Raw genomic sequence first — 24,169 nt, forward strand, 5'->3', positions numbered from 1 at the left:
TTAGAATGGCAAAAATGGACAGGGAAAGAAATAACAAATGTTGGAGAGGTTGTGGAGAAAGGGGAACCCTCTTACACTGTTGGTGGGAATGCAAGTTGGTACAGCCACTTTGGAAAACAGTGTGGAGGTGCCTCAAAAATTTAAAAACAGAGCTACCCTATGACCCAGCAATTGCAGTCCTGGGTATTTACCCCAAAGACACAGATGTAGTGAAAAGAAGGGCCATATGCACCCCAATGTTCATAGCAGCGATGTCCGCAATAGCCAAACTGTGGAAAGAGCCGAGATGCCCTTCAACAGATGAATGGATAAAGAAGATGTGGTCCATATATACAATGGAATATTACTCAGCCATCAGAAAGGATGAATACCCAACTTTTACATCAACATGGATGGGACCGGAGGAGATTATGCTAAGTGAAATAAGTCAAGCAGAGAAAGTCAATCATCATATGGTTTCACTTATTTGTGAAACATAAGGAATAGCATGGAGCACATTAGCAGAAGGAAGGGAAAAATGGCGGGGCGGGGGGGAATTAGAGGGAGAGATGAACCATGAGAGACTATGGACTCTGAGAAACAAACAGGGTTTTAGAGGGGAGGGGGGAGGGGGGATTGGTTAGCCCGGTGATGGGTATTAAGGAGGGCACGTACTGCATGGAGCACTGGGTGTTATACGAAAACAATGGATCGTGGAACACCACATCAAAAACTAATGATGTATTGTATGGTGACTAACATAACATAATAAAATTTAAAAAATTAAAAAGAAAAGTATCAGGCAAATGATGTAATAAAAAAATGGGCAAAATATATGCACGGATAATTCACAAAAAGAAGAGTGCAGATACCTAGTAAAGACATGAAAAGATGCTTTATTTCACCAGTATTCAGGGAAATAAGAACTAAACCATTAGTCCTGTAAAAATGGGACACTTTGAAAACATTAAGTGTTGGTGAAAATACAAAATGGGTTGTTGTACTTTGCTGGTTGGAATTTGAATAGCTAGAACTTTTGGGGAAAACATCTGACAATATCTGTGAAGGTTTAAAATACATCATATCATTTGATCCTGTAATCCCTTTTGGTAATTTTCACTAAAGAGCAAAAGTGCAAGCGTTTAAGGATGTATGAATAAGGATATTTATTTAATGTTTGCACTGGCAAAAAACAAGCTGGAAACAACTTGAATGAACAGTAAGAGGAGAATAGTTGGATAATTTATAATAATCTTTACTACAAACTGTTATACCGAAATTAAAAAGAGTAAATCAGATTTACATAATTGAACTGCAAGGATTCCAATGATATTATGTGAAAAAATCAAGTTGGAGATTAATGTATAACATATTTTCCTATTTCACATTAAAAGAAATGCTAACACAAATTTGTACTTTATTGGAGCATAAACATGTAATGCTTCTGTTTTCTTCAATAACTGTCACTTTCATATCTTTTTCACATTTTCTCCCTGCTGAGTAACGGGAATGCTTAGTAATATTCAGCTAAATCAGTAACTTTTCAGTTTTTAGAATCTCATTTTGGTTCTCAAGACTCAGTCAAAGAGATTGGCTTACCCTCTATTGATTCACATCCATTGTTGATAAAAGATGGAATTACTAGACTGCTGTTATGATCATTCCACTTGTTTTTTCACTATATCCATTTAATTAATTTCTTGTTAAATTGAGATTATTTAGAGTAGTAAACGGTAAGTATCTCATTGGAAAACTAGTTCCCAATGTGCATGATACAGAAAAGCCTATTCAGTAGAAAGAACATCTAAGAGACTAATATATTAAATTTCAAAAAACATAAAAATATGTTTTTCACATATCTAGTGAAGTATAATAAAATGTCTTCCATAAAAGCCCACATAGAAATTATGACTCCTAATGTCCAAAGTCTTCCTGTGCAGTAATAGGAGCACCTTTGTTCACTGGGTTTTCCCAAAGAATATAGATGCAGGAAGTCATATATATGTCTACCACCTTTCCTTCTATTTTCCTCTGGTTCAAATGAGTGTCCTTATTCCCTCTCCCACTGTATGTAGCCATTGTCATTTCCCACTTGACCTCTATTCTCATACCATTGCTGAGATATCTCTGTTGACTTCTTTTGGGTCTGTTCTGCTCTTTCCTTAGCCCAAGGATAAAACCTCTTATATCCTAGGACTTTGTTTTTATTCTCTTTGTCCATGGCTGAGATTATTCACTCTCTTCTCTTCCCATCCCCCATACCACTATTCAAAATAGCTGAGAACTTGGCCCAGTAGCTGAAATTTCCACTTGATACTGGCCCTGGCCATGATTCTGATTTCTAAGAATGGTCCACAAAGATGGCAAGTTACATGGGGCTCAGGATTTGCTGCCCCAGAAACAAAAATCAAATACAGGGCATCTCTGTATAAGTAGTTGCTTTTACTCTTGGCCTTGATCCTATTGATACAATACGCACTGCTGCTGCTGGAGAGAAAAATCTTGAAATGTTTATAGAAAGTCATGATTCATAAAATGCAAATCATAAAGCAAAGTCATGTAGAGGTGGAAAGGACACAAGCCAAACCCTCTCATAGTCAAGAAAGCACAAGCTCAACAGACTTATCCAAGGTCACACAGCTGGTTTATCTGTAAGCTCAGAACTAGGAGTCAAGTCTTGGTACTTGCCGTTGAGTTAGTTGTTCAGTTGTGAATCGAAAACTGAAACAGGGTGGGAATGCAAATCGTGATAACCTATGTTTCTTCCTGCTCACTTAAAAATGCCTCCCCAAACAACCTGAAAGTTTTAAATAGTGTTTAGTCACACTGTCTGTTTTACCAATTTGAGAGTCTTAAGAAGGAATCCCCTTGTAAAATACTTGTCTTTTGTGTGTTAAGGTGCAATAGGTTTTTCACAGATAATTGTAAATTAGTTCATTAACATTTCTGTCTTCCTAACACTTTGCCATTGTCATTTAGGGAATAGAAGGTAATTTCGTAATGTGCAGATACTTGGTTGCACATTAGAATTACCTGGGGAACTTTTTTTTTAAGATTTATTTATTTATGAGAGAGGGAGAGAGAGAGGGTACGTGTGCGCATACACACACACACACACACACACACACACACACACACACACACACACGAGCCTGGGGGAGGGGCAGAGAGGGAGGGAGACAAGCAGACTCCCTGTTGAGCGGGGAGCCTGATGCAGGGCTCCATCTCAGGACCCTGAGATCATGACCTGAGCCGAAACCAAGGGTTGGACGCTTAACCTACTGAGTCACCCAGGCATTTCTCTTCAAATCAAATAAATCCTTTACCTTTATGGGGCGCCTGGGTGGCTCAGTCGTTAAGCATCTGCCTTCAGCTCAGGTCATGATCCCAGGGTCCTGGGATCAGGCCCCGCATTGGGCTCCCTGCTCTGCCAGGAGCCTTTTCTCCCTCTCCCACTCCCCCTGCTTGTGTTCCCTCTCTAGCTGTCTCTCCCTCTGTCAAATAAATGAAATCTTAAAAAAAAAAAATAAATCTTTTACCTTTTACCTGCGGAGCTTTTAAAAAATATCAATGCCGCCAGGCCCCACCTTTAGAGAGTGTGATTTGTCTGGTCTGTAGTGAGACTCCGGCATGGATATTTTAAAAAAGACTCCTAAATAATTCTTACCTACAGCCAGAGTTGAAAACCATAACTCTAGGGTAGTGATTCTCAAATTGTGATCTCCTGTCCAGCAGCTTTGGCCTCCCCTGGAAACTTGCTTGAAATGCAAATTCCCAGACCCTTCCTTAAACCTACTGAACAGAAACTCTGAGGTTGGGGCCCAGCAAGCAAGTTTTAACAGGCTCCCCACGAATGCTAATGAATGCTAACATTTGAGAAACCACTGGTCTGGCCCAGGGATGGACAAACTATATGGCCTGTTTTTGTAAATAATTTCAAGGGAACACGGCCACACTCACTCATTTATATATAATGACAGAGTTCAGTAGTTGTGACCAAGACTGTATGACCCACAAAGCCTGAAATATTTACGATCCAGCCTTTTAAAGAAAAAGTTTGACCCCTGAACTGTACTTTTCAAAATGTTTTTAATGTAGTGAGAATTTTTTTTATTGAAGTATAGTTGACACACAATGTTACAATAATTTCAGGTGTACAACATAGTGATTTGACAATTCTATACATTATGCTGTGCTCACCACAAATGTAGCTGCCATATGTCACTAGTCAATGCTATTATAATACCATTGACTATAATCCCTATGCTGTACTCTTCATCCTTATGACTTCTTCATTCCATAACTGGAAGCCTGTACCTCCCACTCACTTTCACGCACTTTGCCCATTCCCCATCCCCCTTCCCTCTGGCAACCATTAGTTCTCTGTATTTCTGGGTCTGTTTCTGCTTTGTTTGTTCATTTTGTTTTTTAGATTCCACATATAAGTGAAATCATATGGTATTTGTCTTTGTCAGACTTATTTCACTTAGCATCATACTGTGTAGGTCCGTTCATGTTGCTGCAAATAGCACGATATCTAAATCTATAGATACAGATATATATACAAAATTTTCTTTATCCATTTATCTGATAGACACTTGGGTTGCTTCCATATCTTGACTATTGTAAATAATGCTGCAATAAACATAGGGGTGCATATATCTTTTGGAATTAGTTTTTTTTTTTAAGATTTAATTTATTTATTTGAGAGAGAGAGACAGAGCACAAGCAGGGGGAGCGGCAGGCAGAGGGGAAGGGAGAAGCAGACACTCCTCTGAGCAGGGAGCCTGATGTGGGGCTCAATCGCAGGACCCTGGGATCATGCCCTGAGCTGAAGGCAGTTGCCCAACTGACTGAGCCACCCAGGCACCCCCGTGTTTTTGATTTTTTTGGGTAAATACCCAGTAGTGGAATTGGAATTATATGGTATTTCTGGATCATATAGTACTTCCATTTTCAATTTTTTGAGGAACCTCCATATTGTTTTCCACAGTGGCTGCAATTTACATTCCCACCAACAGTGCATGAGGGTTTCTTTTTCTCCATATCCTCACCAACACTTGTTATCTCTTTTTGAATCTAGCCATTCTGACAGGTGTAAGGTGATATTGCATTGTGGTTTTGATTTGCATTTTCCTGATGATTAGTGATATTGAGCATCTTTTCAGGTGTCTGTTGGCCGTCAGTATGTCTTTTGTGCTTTTCAGACTGCAATGTAGAGATGAATCACCCAGGGATATTATTAAACTGCAGACTCTAATTCACTGGACCTGTGATGGGGTCTGAGATCCTAATTTCTACAGCTTCCAGGTGATAGTCAAGTTGCTGGTCTGTGAAGGACACTTTGAATAGCAAGGGTCTAAAACAATGCTGTCTAATAGAAACGCAGTGTGATAAGACATCTTGATAGGGACTCTCAAAATAATTGGAGAGGTTTTTGTAGGGAAGTTTCTAAGAGCCCTGAAATCTTTGGTGTGGGTGGTTAAAGTTACATTTAATCTGGAAAGGACCTTGTATAGGGTGACCATATAATGTACATTCCTAAACTAGGACAGGTTTGAGAATGAAAAAGGATGTTATTAATAAAATAGCCAGGAGAACAGGTGTAAAGTGGGACTGTCCTGGACAAACTGGGTGTATGGTCATTTTGCTTACAAAAAATCTAATCCAGTAGTTCTTGAAGGGGACAGGCTATATCCTTTGAGAAATAAACATGTAGTTGGGGATGGGAGGAGAGTGTGGTGGAGAGGGCAGCTGTTTACCAGAATTTGGTGATAGGAAGGGCATGTAGCTTACAACAGCTCTCCAGGTGACTGTCTTGTCCCTGCACCCCCATCCTGAAAACCACACTGATGGGCACAGAGGTATTAGGGTCACGAGGCAGCTAGATCAGGACTAGAAGCCAGAGCCTGGTACTGAGCCTGGCACAGAGGTGTTGATTATGCATTTATTGACTGGTCGCCTGACAGAACGCACAGGTCTTCACCTCTAGACTGTTACCCTTCCTATGGGATTCTGTCAGTTTCTGGGGCGGAGCAGCCTGAAGCTTGCACATGCGCTAGTGCCTGTGCATGCGCAGACTCCAGGCAGGGAGGGGGCGCTCTCACCGTCCTCGCTGCAGTTCCGTCCGCAGTGTGACCTTGTCTCCCTACCACTCAGCTGCGTAAGTTCCTGAGGTGAGGCCCACAACCCCAGCCCCCACAGGACCTGGGGGCATTTGTTAGAAATTGCTTTGCCCGCAGAGACTTTGAGCACAAACCTAATCATCAGCTTGTATTGGTAGCCCCGTGACTGAGGTGCTGGGGCGAAGGACTGAGGGAGAAAGAGGGTGATGGAGGCAAAGGACTGCCGAGCAGCGCTTCCAGCCGCCACGTGCCCGCCCACGTGATGCAGGGCAGCCCGAGATAGAGGCGCCGTATTTTCTGGGTCTAGCCTGGCAGTATATAATAGGGCACAGATGTTTCTGAATATTTTATGATTAACTTGCCCCAGGGGTCCCTAAATGTTTTATAATTTCTGGGTAAAGAAAGCATCCAGGGCTGTGTAATTCTTAGCAGCAAGTTCAGCATTATTTTAATGCTTAATATAGGCATTCCTTCTCGCACTTTTAGAAGATGGCAGTAGCCATAGAGGTTAAAACTTCTGTTTAATGTGAACAGCGTGAACACAGGAAAATAACATCTAATCTAAGGGGTGGAGACTAATTTGAGGACCACTGTAATGATTCTTTACAAGTAAGTATTTACTTGTAAATTCTTCGAATTTGGACAGTATCTTGAAAACTGAGATGGGTATCTTTTGCTTCTTTGGGTTGAAGCCTTTTTTGGTGGGGGGAGCCGGAGTATTGTCTTTATGAGCGGGAGGTACAGTTATTTGTTTATAAGGGACAAATTCATCTCAAACTTAGGTCTCCTCATTATAAGGAGACCCTCTGAATCTTCCTGGCCCTGTGTTCTTAACCCACACGTACATCATCTTAAACAGCAGAGGGCGCCCTGCTTCAGCAATCTGAGGGATCGCCCCACAGTAAGGACCGGGTGATCCGGGTTATATGTGTGTCTACTCTTAATTTACCTTTTCACAAACTTCAAGCGAAGTCAAAGTAGAATCCTGCTCCACAGGTCAGGGCAGGGGGTTCGAGGGTTTTGGGGGTGTGGGTGGGTGACAAGATGTAATTAGAGAGTTGGGAGGAATGGCCGTACCCTGCAGGGTAGTGGTGAAGCACATGGATTTGGGAGGATGAACTTGGATTCAAATTCTAGCATTACTTCTTACAAGCTCTGTGTCTTTGAGTGCGTTATTTTTCCTTTTGCAGTTTCCACATTAATAAAATGGCGATAAATACTTACTTGTAAAGTCTTTGGCACAATGCCTAGCTCATAGGAAGTGCTCTATAAATATTAGCCTTGAAAATAGGCAAGCAAGCAAACAAGCGATTGTCTTCAGGTTTGGGCTCGGGAAAGAGAGAATCAGAAAATGAGTAGGGAGCTGCTTTCCTACCATGCTGGAGTAACTCATTTTGGAAAATATTACACAGACTAGGGTTTTGTGTATATGTATAAAGCACTAAGGTGCTTTATGTATATGCTCATTGGCTGATTGATTAAAAACAATCCTTTATAAGATGTAAATAGGTTTTGCTCTAATTTCACATTAGCTTTCCGTTTATTTGGGAGGTGCTGGTATTCTTTCACATCTAAATGATTTACAGTGTGAAATTCTAAAATAGAAGTTTGAAATCATTCTCTGAAATAATTCTGTGCTTTTTCAGAGTAAAGACTGATATGCCTAAGAATAAAACCAATTTAAAGAAGAAGAGTGATACAAACTGTTTGGAGGTGCTTTCCACACACTGTTCCAGATTTGGGGTCTGAAGATACAAAGGAAATGGCTTTTTACCACGCTTCCCTTTGAATGGTAGGAATCTTCTTTGACATAGTTGATAGAATTTCAGAGTGAGAAGAGTTTCTAAGGTTTTCACAGGTAAGAAAAAAATACCTTACCTGTTTCTACCCCCTCAATTAAATAAAAATCTCTTAGCACGAGGCTAGGTTAGCAGCACTTTTACAAGTTTCTCAGGTGGTTCTAATATGCAACCAGCAGTGTGAACCCTTGTTCTACACCAACTTATTTTACTCTTGGGAAAAGTACTTGTCCATCTTCCACGCAGCCTCCAGAGTGGAGAGGCTTAAAATAGAAATCCAACAGGTTAAAAACCTTCAGTGACCCTTCCCTTCTCCCTCTGCCATCTCTTCAGTTTTCAGGACAAAGTTCAGGATCTTCAGCTTAGCTCACAATTCCTTTCAGTATTTGTCTCTTGCTATGCATCCCACCTCAACTTTTCTATTCCCTTTACTTCTAGCCCTACACCCTTCTGTCTAGTCATGCCCAACTGCTTGTATCTTGAAATCGTGGCATGAAACTTCCCAGTGTCATACTTTAACATACTTTTCCTTCCTCCTGCTGGACTGCCTTTATCTCTTCATTTTCAAAATGCAGCTCAAGCTGAGATATTCACATAGGGAGGGAACACGGGAATATCAGTTATGGCTGCCTGGGTCAAAATCCGTAGTTTTTTTTAAGACTGGGAAATAGTCTTTGAGATTTTTTTTTTAAAGATTTTATTTATTTGACAGAGACACAGCGAGAGAGGGAACACAAGCAGGGGGAGTGGGAGAGGGAGAAGCAGGCTTCCCGCCAAGCAGGGAGCCCGATGTGGGGCTCAATCCCAGGACCCTGGGATCATGACCCGAGCTGAAGGCAGACGCTTAACGACTGAACCACCCAGGTGCCCCAGTCTTTGAGATTTTTAAATTTCTACCACAAATGCTTCAGGGCTAGGTTGGTATCATAAATGTGTAAAGGAGGAAAGGTATGAGATAAAAAAGTGATGGGGCTCTGGCTGCCTGTATAACATGTGCCTCATATAAAGATGATTAAATTAAACTTTTAGGAAAAACTTGGGGCAGTCAGCCCAGGGGCTGCCAATTCACAACTTTTTGATCACTTTGTTTTACAGATGAGGAAACTGAGAGCTAGAGAGAGTGCTGGGAACGTAGTAGTATAAGGCAATGCTAGAGCCCAGGTCTTCTAAATATAGGTCCAATCTTCATAGCACACCATACAACTTTGGCACATTTCCCTTTTAAGTTCTAGTGTATTTATTCCAGATAGTAATAATACTCATTAACATTTATTCAATGTTATACAATTAGGAAAAAGCACTAATTCTGTTTTATAGACTACAGCTCAGCAAGGTGCTGTAGAAAGATGTGTCTTGCTCCCTGGGTTAGACTTCTTATGTTCCGAGGCAGAATCCTGGAGTGCCCTACTATGGAATGCAGTCTCTGCTCCCTCGATATTCTAGTCTGAGACCTTGTAGGGGTAAGTGAGTCCCTACCATGCTTCTCTCCCAGCTCACACCTGTTATAAAGTGAAATCTTAGCTCTGGTGTCTCATTGATGGATTTCCCTCTCTGGGCTGCCTGGGGGAATTTTACCTCTTAAAGATTTCTGAAAATAAAAGCATTTTCCCCAGCCTTCTTTTCTAGAAGAGAGGAATTTATTCACTCAGACAAAAGTACACACTGAAATGAGAAAATTATCCTCACACTTGGCAAAGATTGAAGCTGGACATTTCCTTTGGTCCAGTGGACAGCTACTGTACTGGCTGGGTTCTGAAAGCTTCCTTGCTAGGAGAAAGATAAGGCTTTGTTCTGACACATGGACACCCTGGGCCCATTTGCCTGCTTCAGGGGCAATGGTCCAACCCAAGGTATGGAGAGCACCTGGGTCTGCTTTGGCTTTTCTAAACAGAGCTCTCCTAACTCCCAGTTTCTATACCTCTCAAGACACACCTAAAGAAATACCTATGTTTGCTTCTTTGCCAAGAGACTCACTATTGGGGATAGAAGAAAGTCTTACGTACATGATACCATCAGCAGGAATGGGAAAGAGCAGAAATAATAACCTGTGAAGGGAGTATGGAGTATAGCATAAAATCATGCCTCTCAGTTGGTCAGGAGATGGCACAGGTTTGGAGAGGAGAGGCTGGGAATTTGGGATGTCCATTGGTTGTCAAGAGGACTCCCCTTGCCCCTGATATGGAAGCATCTCACAATAGATGAGAGATTTCCTTCTTAGCTGCTGGACACTTGCCATTTCTGTCTTGTTCTTATGTTGTGGTGACTCGTAGTGGTTTATGAGATGCAGGCAACTTCCTGGCCCAGTGTTGCTGAATGGCCAAGTGTGTCTTCATTCATGCTGTAGTCACAGAAAGGGTAGCTCTCCTTGCAAAGCAGGAAAGTTTGTGTTTAAGGCAGACTTTTCTCAGTTAATACATTTTATCACCTTCAGAGTCTTGGTTGGATGAAAAGAAATATTTATGATAAAAGAAAAATATAAGTTAAAATTAAAAATAAAACAATAGGAACTGAAGAGCATTAAATTATTTGTCACTTTATAAAAAGGGACAAGCTATAGGTTTATTTTAAATAGCAAGGTCTCCAGTAATTTAATAAGTGTTTCCCTTTATATACAGCTTTTAAGAAACAAAATGTTAATTTGTATTTTTCACTGTTTATTTTATTTTATTTTTTTTAAAGATTTTATTTATTTATTTGACAGAGAGAGAGACATAGCGAGAGAGGGAACACAAGCAGGGGGATTGGGAGAGGGAGAAGCAGCCTCCCCACTGAGTGGGGAGCCCGATGCAGGGCTCAATCCCAGGACCCTGGGATCATGACCTGAACCGAAGACAGACGCTTAACGACTGAGCCACCCAGGTGCCCCTCACTGTTTATTTTAAATACACAACTCATTTTGAGATATATAGAAAACTAAACCATTTTTAAAGATGAGAAAGTTCATATTTATGAAGGCCATTCTGATTTCATGATTTTCATAATTATAACTAAACTGAGATTTGTTATATGTTATGGTTACAAGTTTCAGACTTGTATCCAAACTTGATAATTTGTATGTAGACATTATAGTTATGTGTTATAGTCCCTGTGTTGCAATGTCCTTACATACTGACATTATAACAATGACATTTTCTGGATTTACTGCTGGAGATACCTGTCCTCACAGTCTAGTTCTTAAAAAATCCTTCATATTCAAAAGGAGCTAGTGAGTGGGAAGCATTACATTTGTTCTTTAAAAGATTTTAAATAAGAAATGAATCCGTTAAACAATCTGCAAGGAAAGCCATCTCTCTTAGTAGTTTCCATGTTCTTAAAATTCCCCAAATGTTCAGTTTTTCTTTGGTAATTTAATTTCTGCTGCAGATGTCCATCCAATTTATATGTGATTTATCATAGATTTTAATTTATAGTGAAAGTGCTGGGACATATTTGCAAAGAGATAATATATATTTTTTTCTTACCTCATTCCTCATTCCAGTTTCAATGAATAATTGGTTTTTCCCATTATTATGAATTTATCTTTGGACATTAATGCTTTTGGACAATGACTAGTCTCACAAGGTTCTTCTCCAGCTGTCACATTGCAAACCTGACACATCTGGAATCTTCCCATGCCAGTGTTGCTCTACATCTATCTTAATTAAAAAATGATTTTAGTTTTAAGACTTTGAGTCCCTCTACATTAGAAATGGGGTTATAGAGTCAGAAGTTTGGGGAAAAAAATCATAGCCAAATAAAACTTGTAATTTATTTGATTCAAAAGTGTTATCTGTATCATACCTGGAAAATAATCATCTTACTTTGTTATGATCTTCTTCAGAGACAAGGAACTTACTGCTGGATACCCCTGGTCACCATTCAGGCCTAGTTTTCACAAATACAACATACGAATACTTAAACACGTTGGTTACCTTTCTGTGAATCAGATTATCCTCATGTATATAGTAAAAATGTAATACTTGCCCTGCCTACTTCATAAGAAGGCAGTGTAGCCTGATGGTTGAGAGAAATGAGCTTTGTGGTCAGATTGGCCAGTGTTTAAGTCTTAGCTACTTAGTTCAGTGTGTTTCTGGGATGGTTACTTGACCTGTCTGCATAATGGGGGGAAATAATACCAACCTGTGGGATTGTTATGAAGATGAAATTCAACAATGTTTTTTATATGCTTAGTGTAATGCTGGGCATATTATGAGTTTCCTCAATTAATTGTGTCATACTTATGCATCTATAGGTACATATTTGTGAAGATCCTATAAAATATACACAGAAGTGGTTTATAAGTGTAAAGGAGCTATTCAGATGTGTTGGCATCATCACTTGAACATTCTGGTATTTTCTGAGCCTGCGCTTTGAGTTACAAACCTCCTGGGAATCCGAATGAAGCAGCCACTGAGCCACAGGAAGGCTGATCCTTGTCCACCTTCTGTCTTTGGCCTAAATAGGACCTACTGTCTATTGGGCAGCCACTGTACTCCAGGTCCTGTGTTTTGCCTACTTTATTATTAACCCTCACAACAATCCTCCATGGTAGGTATGATTCACATTCTACAGATGAAGAAACCAAGCTCAGCAAATTTAAACAAATTTCATGATTTACCGAAAGTTTATCTTAAACAGCTCTTAAGTTGGGGAATTAAAATAAAAACTCAAGCTTATCTGGTTTTAAAGTATGGGTACTTTTCACTATACTGTGTCTCCTGGTGGGAGCGTAACAACAGTGAGTCAGACAGATTTCTACCTTGTCCTGGATCTGCCACTCACAAGCCCTGTGTCCTTCGGTGACTTGGCTTACTACTTGAACCTAAGTTTCTTCATCTGTAAAATGGCAGTAACAAGACTTACCCCACAGGAATGTTGTGAGTATTAAATTAGAAAACACATAGTAAGTGATAGTAAATAATAGGTGTTCATATTTTATCTTGTCTTTTGGTGCTTGCCATCTCCCATGGGGGTGCTGGAGATCTGCTCCTCCCTCTTCAGGCCAGCAGGGGGCAGTAGAGACCATAAAGGATGTGACCAAACCAGGACTATAGCTTTAAACACCCCCAGCTGGTGTCCACCTACCAGTCTAGGAATCTCTGGATCAGATGAGATCCTTAGTAGTCTTTGATTCTAGCTCTTAGAAGAAAAAAAGAAGAAAAAAACTCCTGATGTTACATACATTAATAGACAAAACCAGCCACAACAGTAGTAATCCCTCGTGTTTGGCTAAGACTCAGAATAGATGGTTTTATATTATACACAAAGCCATTCACAGTTGGCTCGTGTTAGCGGTTTCATTAACCTCATGAAGACATTAATATCGTTAGGAAAACAGAAGGAGAATCCCTCCAACTCCTTCATTAGACCCAATTAGCAGAGTGCTGCAGCACAAAGGAGGTCCATGCCACGCCTGTCTGTGCTCAGGCTTGCAGCCACCGTGATCCCCATTAGATCGCTACTCGCCAGTCATTAAATCAGCCTCATTTGTGGTACGGAGCCATCATTCCCAAAATAGGTTGCTTTCAAGAAATGAATATTGGTAAGTGATAATGATGACAAATTAACACAAGATGATAAACACAGATGCAGGTAGGACCAAACATTGATAGGTGGAGTGGGGGTAGTATATCCCAGTTGCTTTGAAATATTATTTATTCTTTCTTCTTACAAAAACCCTAGGAGATCCTTATTATTTTCATTTTTACTCTGGTTTCTCTGGCCTGTTCCCACTTGCTATCATGAGCCCCTGGGAAGTTCTCTATGTTTTTCTGGTAGTTCTCAAAGGTGGCAGTGGTGTGGGGTGTCTCATGTGTATCAAGAACAAATACAGCGCGGCACATGCGTTTTTTTCCCTCCTGCTCCCAGGTCCCCAAGTGCTGAGGTCTGTCACTCCCACTGGCCATGGTTTCCTCTACTCTGTAATGTGGTGACTGTTTTTGCTGGTTATTACGTTGGGTGTTTTCCGGCTCTGACGGTGATCAACTTGTGGTGTTTTAGTTCCAGTGTGTATGTGAAGGTTGTATCTCTTTCCTCTTAAAAAAAAGTCACATCCTGTTAGACACTCTTAACTCGGTATCAAGAGGCCCTTGGATTCTTTATGAAAATAGGCATTTTTGGGTCCATCCTGCCAATTTCTCATCCTTCAAGTTTGAGCTTAGATATCCTATTTTCCAAGAAGTCTTCCCCAGGTTGCTCTGTGAGCATTCCCCACCCCTTTGATCCCAAAGCGCCCTGCTTATATCTTGGCACACTACACCGACAGAAGTCTAGTGGGGCAGATGACAGGTAGCTCCTTATTTGCTCTTGAATCCCCAGCACCTAGGGCAGTGCCTGCCCTATCGTGGGCACTAAATCCATGTTCATGAAGTGAACCTAATTCCTCTTTGGTTTTGTGATTATTCCTGGTTTTGTTCCTTCTGCCCCTTTAACTTTCATTACTTCAGCTTGGTGCCTGCTTTCTTTGACATTATATACTTGAGTGCCTCTTTTTACCTAGTCCTCTGGATTAGTGGTCTGGTTTTGAATCATCCACCAGGTTTTAAACCAGTACTTTCTTTTGATGACTGTATTAGCTTCCTGGGGCTGCTGTAACAAGTACAACAAGCTTGATGGCTTAGACACCAGGAATTTATTGTCTTAGTTCTGGAGGCTAAAAGTCAGAAATCAAGGTGTCAGCAGGGTTCGTTCCTTCTAAGGGCTAGGAAGGAGACTCTGTTCCATGTGTCCTCTGTTAGTTTTTGGTGACCTCAGCTGGTCTTTAGCTTGGTGGTGGTGGTCTCCCTGTGTCTTCACATCATCCTCCCTCTGTAAGTGTTTGTCTCTATGTCAGAATTCCCCCTTTTTATAAGGACACCAGTCATATTGGATTAGGGTCTATCCTAATGACCTTGTCTTAACTTGATCATCTGCAAAGACATATTTCTATATAAGGTCACATTCACAGAGAGTTAAGATTTCAACATCATTTCAGGAGACACAATTCAACCCATAACAAGTGCCTCATCTGGTAACACCTCAAGGGTAGATGGCACCACACAGCTGGCCTAGGTTTGGCCAAAACTTCCCATAGTGGCTTCTTTTTCTAGGAGAATTATTGCTGGTTCACTTTCCTTTTCCAGCTTCTCAAGGAGAGCACAAAGTAGGACCTGTTTCTTATTTTTCACACTTCAAGTAGACTGGGATGTACATTTATTTTGAGAAGTGAAAAAAAATTGCCCAGGCTAATCAGCATTGGCACCCAGCTGAAACCAAGTTCAGTAATACTCTGGGGTATTCAGGACTTCTGTCCTTAACAGCCCGTTTGTGGGAAGACAATGTATCATTAACTGGAATGATATAGCAGCCTCCTGATAATATATTCCAGCATTTTATTGGTTTGCTACCTCTGAATGGATTAGGAATTCTCTGAATAATCCCACTGAGGCTGGGTAATCTTAGAAAGTGTATTGATAACAGTGAAGCAATCAGAATAAGCTTGTTTGTCACAATCCTTTGGAATCACCCCTAAGGATACAATAAAGTAAAAAATAGCAGAAAGAAATGGAAGGACACACAGATAGTTCATAAACCGAGCATCAAAATGAAAAGGAAAACAGTGGACGCACCTCCAGAAACACCACCTCAGTCAAGATTAAGCCAGTGATTCAAATCTAAAATAGAAATTGGCTAAATCTTCCACTGGATTCACTTCTTCCACTCAGTTCTTTCTCCTTATCTGGAAAGCAGAAACAATTGCCCTCTTCCCTTCTACTGTTGTGAAATGAATATGAATAATCTGAGCTTTCAGAAATTGTTCGAAACTCTCTTCCTCCATTCCCATCAACATACCTTTGTGGGCCTGATTTCTCCACCACAAGAACATAGAAACAGTTTAGATATACAAATCCCCTTGATTGTTGTCAATCCAATCTAGACTAGATAAGTTAACAAGCCAGTTCATGTATCATTCAAAAGTGTAAGTATTGATGTGCACTGTATTGGTTCCAAGAGTGCATACAGGATTTTAATATGGAGGATATTTTGTGAGGACTAATGAGATGATACCTGTGACTGTAGCAAGCACAGTGCCTGGCATTGAACAGGTGCTCAGTGCATGTTTCTTCATTCATTTATTAACTCCTGTACCAAGACTCTCAGTGGGTGATGGCTTCCAGCACCGTATGCTGGGATCCTGGAACATGTCTGTGGGGGAGTATGACCTACTTCACTGACAGTGGGTTACAGTATGTTCTTACCTTTTATTTTCCAAATAACTGCTTGAGAATACACATGCTTTATTATTAAGAAGTCCAGAGTTTCTGATTTTATTTATTTATTTATTTATTTATGTTATTATTTTTAAAAGACTATTTTATTTTTATTTATTTTTTTTAAAGATTTTATTTATTTATTTGACAGAGAGAGACATAGCGAGAGAGGGAACACAAGCAGGGGGAGCGGGAGAGGGAGAAGCAGACTTCCTGTGGAGCAGGGAGCCCAGTGCGGGGCTCAATCCCAGGACTGTGGGATCATGACCTGAGCCGAAGGCAGACGCTTAATGACTGAGCCACCCAGGCACCCCTAGACTATTTATTTTAGAGAGAGGGAGAGAGAGCATGAACGGGAAGGGCAGAGGGAGAGGGAGAGGGAGAGAGAATCTCAAGTAGACTCTGTGCTGAGTGCGGAGCCCAACGTGGGGCTCTAGCTCACAACGCTGAGATCAGGACCAGAGCAGAAACCAAGAGTCAGATGCTTAACCAACTGCACCATCCAGGTGCTCCTATTATTTTTTTTAAGTAGGCTTCACACTGGGTCTGAATTCCTGGCCCTGAGATCAAGACCTGAGCTGAGATCAAGAGTTGGACCCTTAACCACTGAGCCGCCCAGGTGCCCCGTGTTTCTACCGATGTTTTTATTTAAACATATTTTTCTGTTTACCAACAAATATTAAAAAGTATTTCCATCAATGGATGAATGAATAAAAAATGTGTATATATATAACGGAATATTAGTCTTAAAAAAGGAGGAAATTCTAGCACATGTTGTAACATGGATGAACCCTGAAAACATTATGCTATGTGAAATAAACCAGATACAAAAAGACAGATACTGTATAATTCCACTTCTGTGAGATCTTTAGAAGAGACCGAAAGGAGAATAGTGGTTATCAGGGGTGGAGGGAAGGGAGGAATGGAGCTTACTGTTTAGTGGGTACAGAGTTGTAGTTTGGGATGATGAAAAAGTTCTGGAGACGGATGGTGTGGTGGTGGTTGTACAACATTGTGAAGGTACTTAACGACACTGAACTGCATGCTTAAAATGGTTAAAATTGTGAATTTTATGTATGTTTTACTACACTATAAAAATACAAAAGAGAAAAAAAGACTACCTATTTGACTGTACCCTGTGGGACAGTAGTGGCTCTCTGAGGAAAAAAGGAAAAGCATTATTTATAGCATTTGCTGATTTCTGTGGTGTAAATGCTTCCCCCAAGGCCGATTTCAAGCTATTGACCTGATGACTTTGAACTTGGAGTTAAAAGAGAAGAGCAAAATTGGCTCTTCTGAGCCCACTCCTGTCTGGGAGATGAGAACCTTACTATGCCTTTACTTCTTCCTTCCTCTCTCCACTTGCCACTCTTTCTTGTAAATTGGAGTTTTAAATCCAGGTTATTAGATGATTATCACTTTTACCCTGGGCAACATATGGCCTTCTAGTGATAATTTGACATTCATATTAATTTTTTGTCTATATGTTCACTAACCACTTTCTTTTATAATATCAATTTTCCCTTTCTTGAATTTTTGGTTTATTTCATCTTTCAGTTATATATATATACTCTAGATGTTTTTTTCATGAAGAGTACATGAGTGTTTTAATTTCAGAATATTTAAATTTCTGATTTTTTTTTTGCCTTTGAAGATAACTACTTGAGTAGAGTATTGTACATTTTTCCCCTCAAGATTCAGTTCATAAAGATTGAGACCAATCTGATATTTGCTCTTTTGCACATCATTTTTTATTTGACTGTATTCTTGCATATTTTTTCACTAATCTTGAAGTTCAAAATTTTATCTAGGTTACATCTAAATAATTTTGCCTGGTACTCTTTTAGGTTTTGGGATTTGCAAAATGAATTCTTCATCTTAAGACATTTGCTTCTAATTTTAAAAAAGTTATTTCTTCTCTCTCCTCCATTTTTACATCTGACATTACTTCTATAGATAAAATCTTAATCTCTCCATAGATCTTACCCTTTCTTTCATTAATTAGCCTATTAATCAATTTCTTCTGCATTTGTGGAAGAATACTTTGAGCTTGGCTTCTATAATCCTGATTACAGGGGCGCCTGGGTGGCTCAGTCTGTTAAGTGTCTGCCTTTGGCTCATTTCATGATCCCAGGGTCCTGGGATCGAGCCCCATGTCAGGCTCCCTGCTTGGCGGGAGCCTGCTTCTCCCTCTCATCCCCACTTGTGTTCTCTCTATCTGTCACTATCTGTCTCTCTCAAATAAATAAATAAATCTTTATAATCCTTATTACATTTTAGAAGGATCTAATCAGTTACTCATATCCATTGTAGTGTTTTCATTACATGTTTTCATCGCACTGTGGTTTTTGTTTTTGTTTTTTTGATGTCAGGCTATTGTGACTTCTTAATGGTCTCTTGTGGTTTCATGTATGTGTGAACTTTTCTCTCAGCTCTTCTTTTGAGAACACTTATTGGGAAATGTCTAAAATTCTGTCCTATTCCTGGTGGTCACATACGTGACCGCATATTATTCTGGTTCCTCATGTTGTTCCCCTTCATTTGATTTACTTTATAGCTTTACATGTTTGGTGATCCTCCCGCCCTGTTTGCTTTTCTTACAGAAGAATGTCAATACTTGTCCTCTACTGGTAGTTGAAGTGGGTCTAATGGAGAGAATGTGGATCCTTGTTTGAATATTTCAGACATAAATAAAGAAGAAAGAGAAAAGGAGAAGATTAATTTAATTAATTTAAAGATTTAGCACCCTAGCAGGAAGAGTAGGAGCTAGAACCAGCATTTATTTACATGTTCATTGTGGCAATCAGACTTCAACAAGGGCCATTCCACACTTTCTGGTGTGGCAGGGTTGCTCTCCAGATGAGCAAGCCATGGCAGTGCCCCTGTACATGGGCAAGCATAGCAGTCTCCCCTAGATGGAAGTGAGGAGGGGTAAGCCCCTCCTAGAGTCTTCGCTTGATGTGATCTCTAGCACCCATGCTTTTTCCAAAGGCTCAGGTGGGAGTTAAATGTGATAAGACCACCTTTGCCTCCCTCAATTGCTTGTCCCTTTCAGTGGGTTCTGTTGAGCTCTCTTCCACTTAATTTTTGAAGTAAATTCATCCAACACATGAGAGAAGTCATGGGAACGGTCAGCTCTTCCTTCTATCTAGTTCCCTTTGCATACCTCAGTGTTTCTTGTGTGAAGATGTCAGATACTTTTCATACCATTACAATTTTTTTTAAGTTTTTACTTATTTGTCAGAGAGAGAGAGAGTACAAGCAGGGGGAGCGGCAGGCAGAGGGAGAAGGAGGCTCCCTGCTGAGCAGGGAGCCTGATGCGGGACTCGATCCCAGGACCCTGGGATCATGACCCGAGCCCAAGGCAGATGCTTAACTGACTGAATCACCCAGGTGTCCCACTATTACAATTTTTAAATAATTTAAATTGGCACCCAGAATGTGATATGCCCAGGTGGAAACCTAACAAATGAGATAATAAACTAAATGTATGGGTTTAGAAGGTGGCAGTTCTGTGCTGCTGAGAGATTGATGCATGTTTGCTGCCAGCACGGCTTCTTCAACAGGCCAGTGCTTGCTTCTTTATCAAGTCGGGCTGTGTGGGTCCTGCCTTTGCAGCAGTGTAAACAGTGTAACCTACTTTATTAAGAGTACAGATATGGTCATATCACCTTAATTTAAGACCCCAGGTATCCTAGTAGGGAGATGTCTGGTGTTTTTCCAAGAACTCCAAAGGCTTACCTTGTTGAAATTGAGGGAAGGGTTATTTCTCCTTTTAATGCTGGAATTAGAGGGAAATGAGAAGCCTGGTCATTAACTCATGGCACTGCCTTTGAAGCTGGGTGCTGTCCTATCCCGTGAATGTTGATGTTTCCCTTTGCAATATGGTAATGGTCCAGGTTCTTGTGTCAACCACTGTGGTACCTTACAATTGGGCTCCAAGATCATACTTGAGTCCCTAAGTCCATACTCAAATGTTCTTTAGTCTATAGTCCAATGTTCTCTAAATGTAATATTGTGCTTGGATGGCTGGGGCCCAAGAGACGTCCAGGTATGCATTGTATTATTTCCATGCCCCCTGACTTCTGAATCTCAGGCCTTTTGAGCTCAGATTGCTAACATTTCCACAGGTAATTTTATTCTAGAGGGCTTGTCTTTCTTTCCCATGGGCCTTATTCTGGGCCACCCTGGTCTACGATCATTGATCTTCCTGACTTTGAATCAGGGAACAGGGTTTGAGGGTACCAGTCCCTTCTGTCTTGGAATATGCAGTATGCACATTGGTTCACCTTTTTAGCCAGAAACCAGCCCAGTTTCCAGTGGGTGTTATGAGGTGTTTGACTTGGTAAGGCACAAATGTTTCTATTATATTCTGCCAGAGTAAAGGTGCATGCTCATCCTTCATAAGAGAGTCTGCTCAAATGATTCTTTGAAGAACAGATGTCTAGTTCAGAGTGCCACTGTGTCCCTGACTATATTGAAAAGCAGTGACTTTGAGTGACCGTGCTTCAGTGGCACTGACTACTAATACAAAAGCAAATGTAATCCCTCTCTTTCTTGCTGTTCTTTCATCATTCTGTTTATTTTATAAGAGAGCATGACTAATGAGGGTATATTGAGTCACAGTATTTGAAAAGGCAGACGGGTACTAAGTGTATCAGCTGGAACACAAACCCAGGCCTGGCTGGCTCTTACCACCATACTCGATATCGCTGGAAGTTTGAGTAATTGGCATACAACAGTATTAATTACATGTGCATGAAGACAGACTGGGGGACATTAGGCAGGTGTGACCATAAAAACTGCTCTGTTTCAGTAGATTTAATTGTCTCCCACTATTGGTTTGAATTGGTTGTGAACACACTGATAGAAGGTAATCAAAGAGCTGAATGAACCTGGCAGTTGTAAATGGAAGCAACGGGGTCCCCTTCAGGCCAGTACAGAAGTGAATGCATCCATTGTTTTTAATAGGCCAAATATTTCTCTCTTGTTCCCTAGGAGGCAATTGGAAGAGACATGCTGATAGCTCTCCTTGGGGCATTAACTGGAATCAAATTAGTGAAGTGAAGCTTAAGTTGGTCATTTTGTTCCCAGTTCACAAAAACAGGAAGTGAATGGTAGTGGGAGCAAAGACAAATTTTCTAGTTCATCAAAGATTACAAATTGTATTAGTGGGGTATTTGCATTGTAGTAATTACTTCATGGGCACTGCAATGTAAAAGTAGCACTTCAGATAAATTCCAATTTTTCTGCTGTGGTTCTTTTATAAAGCAAGTCTTTTCTACTGTGATGAATATCTTAATAACCAACATGGACATCTCTCCTTGCCTTGCTTACTGATTCTTCAGTGACATAGTTCATGATCTGCATTTAATTTGTGCCTTTATAGGAGATAAACACAGCTGCCTTGTCTGCAGGGCATGGATAGCCTCTGTGAAAGTGAGGTGTGTATACCCTCATGAACTTCTGGCCCATATATATATTTTTTTAATGTTTCAAGTTTTTATTTAAGTTCTAGTTAGTTAACATGTAGTATAGTATTAGTTTCAGGAGTAGAATTTAGTGATTCATCACTTACATATAACACCCAGTGCTCATCACAACAAGTGCCCTCTTTAATACCCATCCCCCATCTAGCCCATACCCCCTGCTCACCTCCCCTCCAGCAACCCTCAGTTTGTTCTCTGTGGTTAAGAGTCTCATGGTTTGCCTTCCTCTCTTTTTTTTCCCTTTCCCCTATGTTCATCCATTTTGTTTCTTAAATCCCGCATATGAGTGAAATCATATGGTATTTGTCTTTCACTGTCTTAGTTCCTTTAGCATGATATACTCTAGCTCTATCCACGTCATTGCAAATGGCAAGATTTTATTCTTTTTGATGGCTGAATAATATTCCATTGTATATATATACCACAACTTCTTTATCCATTCATCCGTCAATGGACATTTGGGTTTTTTCCATAATTTGGCTATTGTTGATAATGCTGCTGTAACCATTGGGCTACATGTGCCCCTTCGAATCAGTGTTTTTGTATCCTTTGTGGCCCATATGTTTTGAGTGCGTTATGGTCATTACCTAATTTTCAAGACATCATTTGAGGAGTCAAAGAAAAAAAAATGAACTATCCCATATGCCCCATTAACATTTTCTAAAGATAGAAACAGAAAAGTTGGAATATCCTAAATCAGAAAAGAAATTCTTGGGCAATAGGAACCAATATGGGGATACTTTCATTCTGGGGGTTTAGAGATGTTTGATGTGCATGTTTCCTGGAGGATCACGTTGCAACTGTAAGTAAACCTCTAAGGATCCGTGTACACAGAAGCCTGAGAGAAGAATAAGGCAGGCTTTTAGTGCCTCAGTGCACTGTGCTTTTCTCCTCATCCACTAAATTATGAATGTAATGAAGTTACTCAAATTCCTGTGAAGTCAAATGAGAGTTCAGTGTATTTTCAATGGAATCATCCAGCTTGACTATTGACACGTGCAATGTTTAATTTATTGCTGCTTATATAGTAATGGACATTCAGTATAAATGAAGACAATCTGGTTGCATTTTTAAAGCAGTAGCCCCACCTGGGAATATGAACAATAAATGGATGTGGCAGCTTTCAAAAGGAAAGAAACTTTGAAAAAATGTGTATCCCTTTTCATATTATCACAGTATCTAAATAGGAATATTTAATTGAGCAACCATTCATTTTTAGAGCTATTATCATGTTCCTGGCCTTGTGCTAGAGTCCAAGATTCCTGAAATGAGTAAAATAGTCTCTTGCTTTCAAAAAAAGCTCATAGTCCTTTATTAGAAGGTTAAATTATTTATTTTTAGTAAATTGAAATGTGTCTTAAACCTGCGAATATAAACAATGAATTAAGGTTCTGTGTGATAACTTATTTTGTAAATAGGGATTATTTTTGTAAAAAGAAAAATTACTATAGATCTTTTTATATCCTGTTTCTTAAAGTGAGGGCCTATCTGTAATGTGGCTGCCCCTTAGAATAGGTCTTTAAAATAAAAAGATGGGGGCACGTGAGGCTTGCTGAGCTTTTAGTATTCTGGCTGCTTACCTCCTACTTCTCCCCATTTCAACCCTCCGCTTCAAGGGCTGCTTCCCTTACCTGTCCTCATACAGCTCTTTCTCTTGGTAATTTGCTCCATGTTTCTTTTACCCAGAATTCCTTATTTTCTCTGATTATAAACCTTTTGTTGATTTTAAGGTTTGATTCAACTTTCTCTTCTTCCTAAACGTTTTTCCTACCCTTATCCAGAACTCTCTTTTTATTCACTGAATTCTGGAAACAATGTCAGGCCAGTTAGCACTTGATCAGTTTCTAGTGTTACAGTAATGTTAATGATGAAAACAAGAACAACTTTTACTAAGTGCATACTGGGTGCCAGTGTTACCACCACCTAATACACAGGCACTATTATTATCTTCATTTTATAGATGAGAACATTAAAGCCCAGAGAACTTTAGTAACTTGATCAAGGTCACACAGCTGGAAGCTGGTAAGAGCCAGACTCTAGAGCCAGACTCTCTTTGACTCTAGAGCCTGAGGTCCTACCCACTGGTATTTTTCAATGTGTGGTCTCCTGACCATGTGGATTAGTTAGAATCACCTATATGGGTGCTGTTAAAAATGCAGATTACTGAACACACCCCAGAAGTACTATCTTAGAATCCATGGGTCTAAGTGTGGAGCCTGGAAATCAGCATCCTTATGCTTCATGAGTGATTTTTACAGACTATATTTTGAAAACCACATACTTTGCTGACTTTACACTTTTATATTTATCTCTCTAATCAGACTGTAAACCTTATTTTTTATTTTTAAAAATTTTAATTCCAGTATAGTTAACGTACAGCGTTATATTAGTTTCAGGTGTACAATATAGTGATTTGACAATTCCATACATTACTCAGCACTCATCATGAAAAGTGTACTCTTAATCCTCTTCACCTATTTCACTCAGTCCCCAATGACCTCCCCTCTGGTAACCATCGGTTTGTTCTCTATAGTTAAGACTATTTCTTG

At 40.1% G+C, this 24,169-nt stretch overlaps 1 protein-coding gene across 2 annotated transcripts in view; it reads left to right on the top strand.

Annotated features, from left to right (window-relative positions):
- Nucleotides 1–24,169, top strand: part of PLPPR1 (phospholipid phosphatase related 1) — a 564,480-nt gene that overhangs the window by 48,814 nt on the left and 491,497 nt on the right. For both annotated transcript variants that reach the window (XM_032418867.1, XM_032418868.1), the window contains exon 2: nt 7,751–7,896. The gene's annotated coding sequence lies outside the window, so the exon portion shown is untranslated. The remainder of the gene's footprint in view (nt 1–7,750; nt 7,897–24,169) is intronic.

The sequence above is a fragment of the Phoca vitulina genome, unplaced genomic scaffold (assembly GCF_004348235.1).
Source record: "Phoca vitulina isolate PV1807 unplaced genomic scaffold, GSC_HSeal_1.0 scaffold21, whole genome shotgun sequence".
Lineage (NCBI taxonomy): Eukaryota > Metazoa > Chordata > Mammalia > Carnivora > Phocidae > Phoca > Phoca vitulina.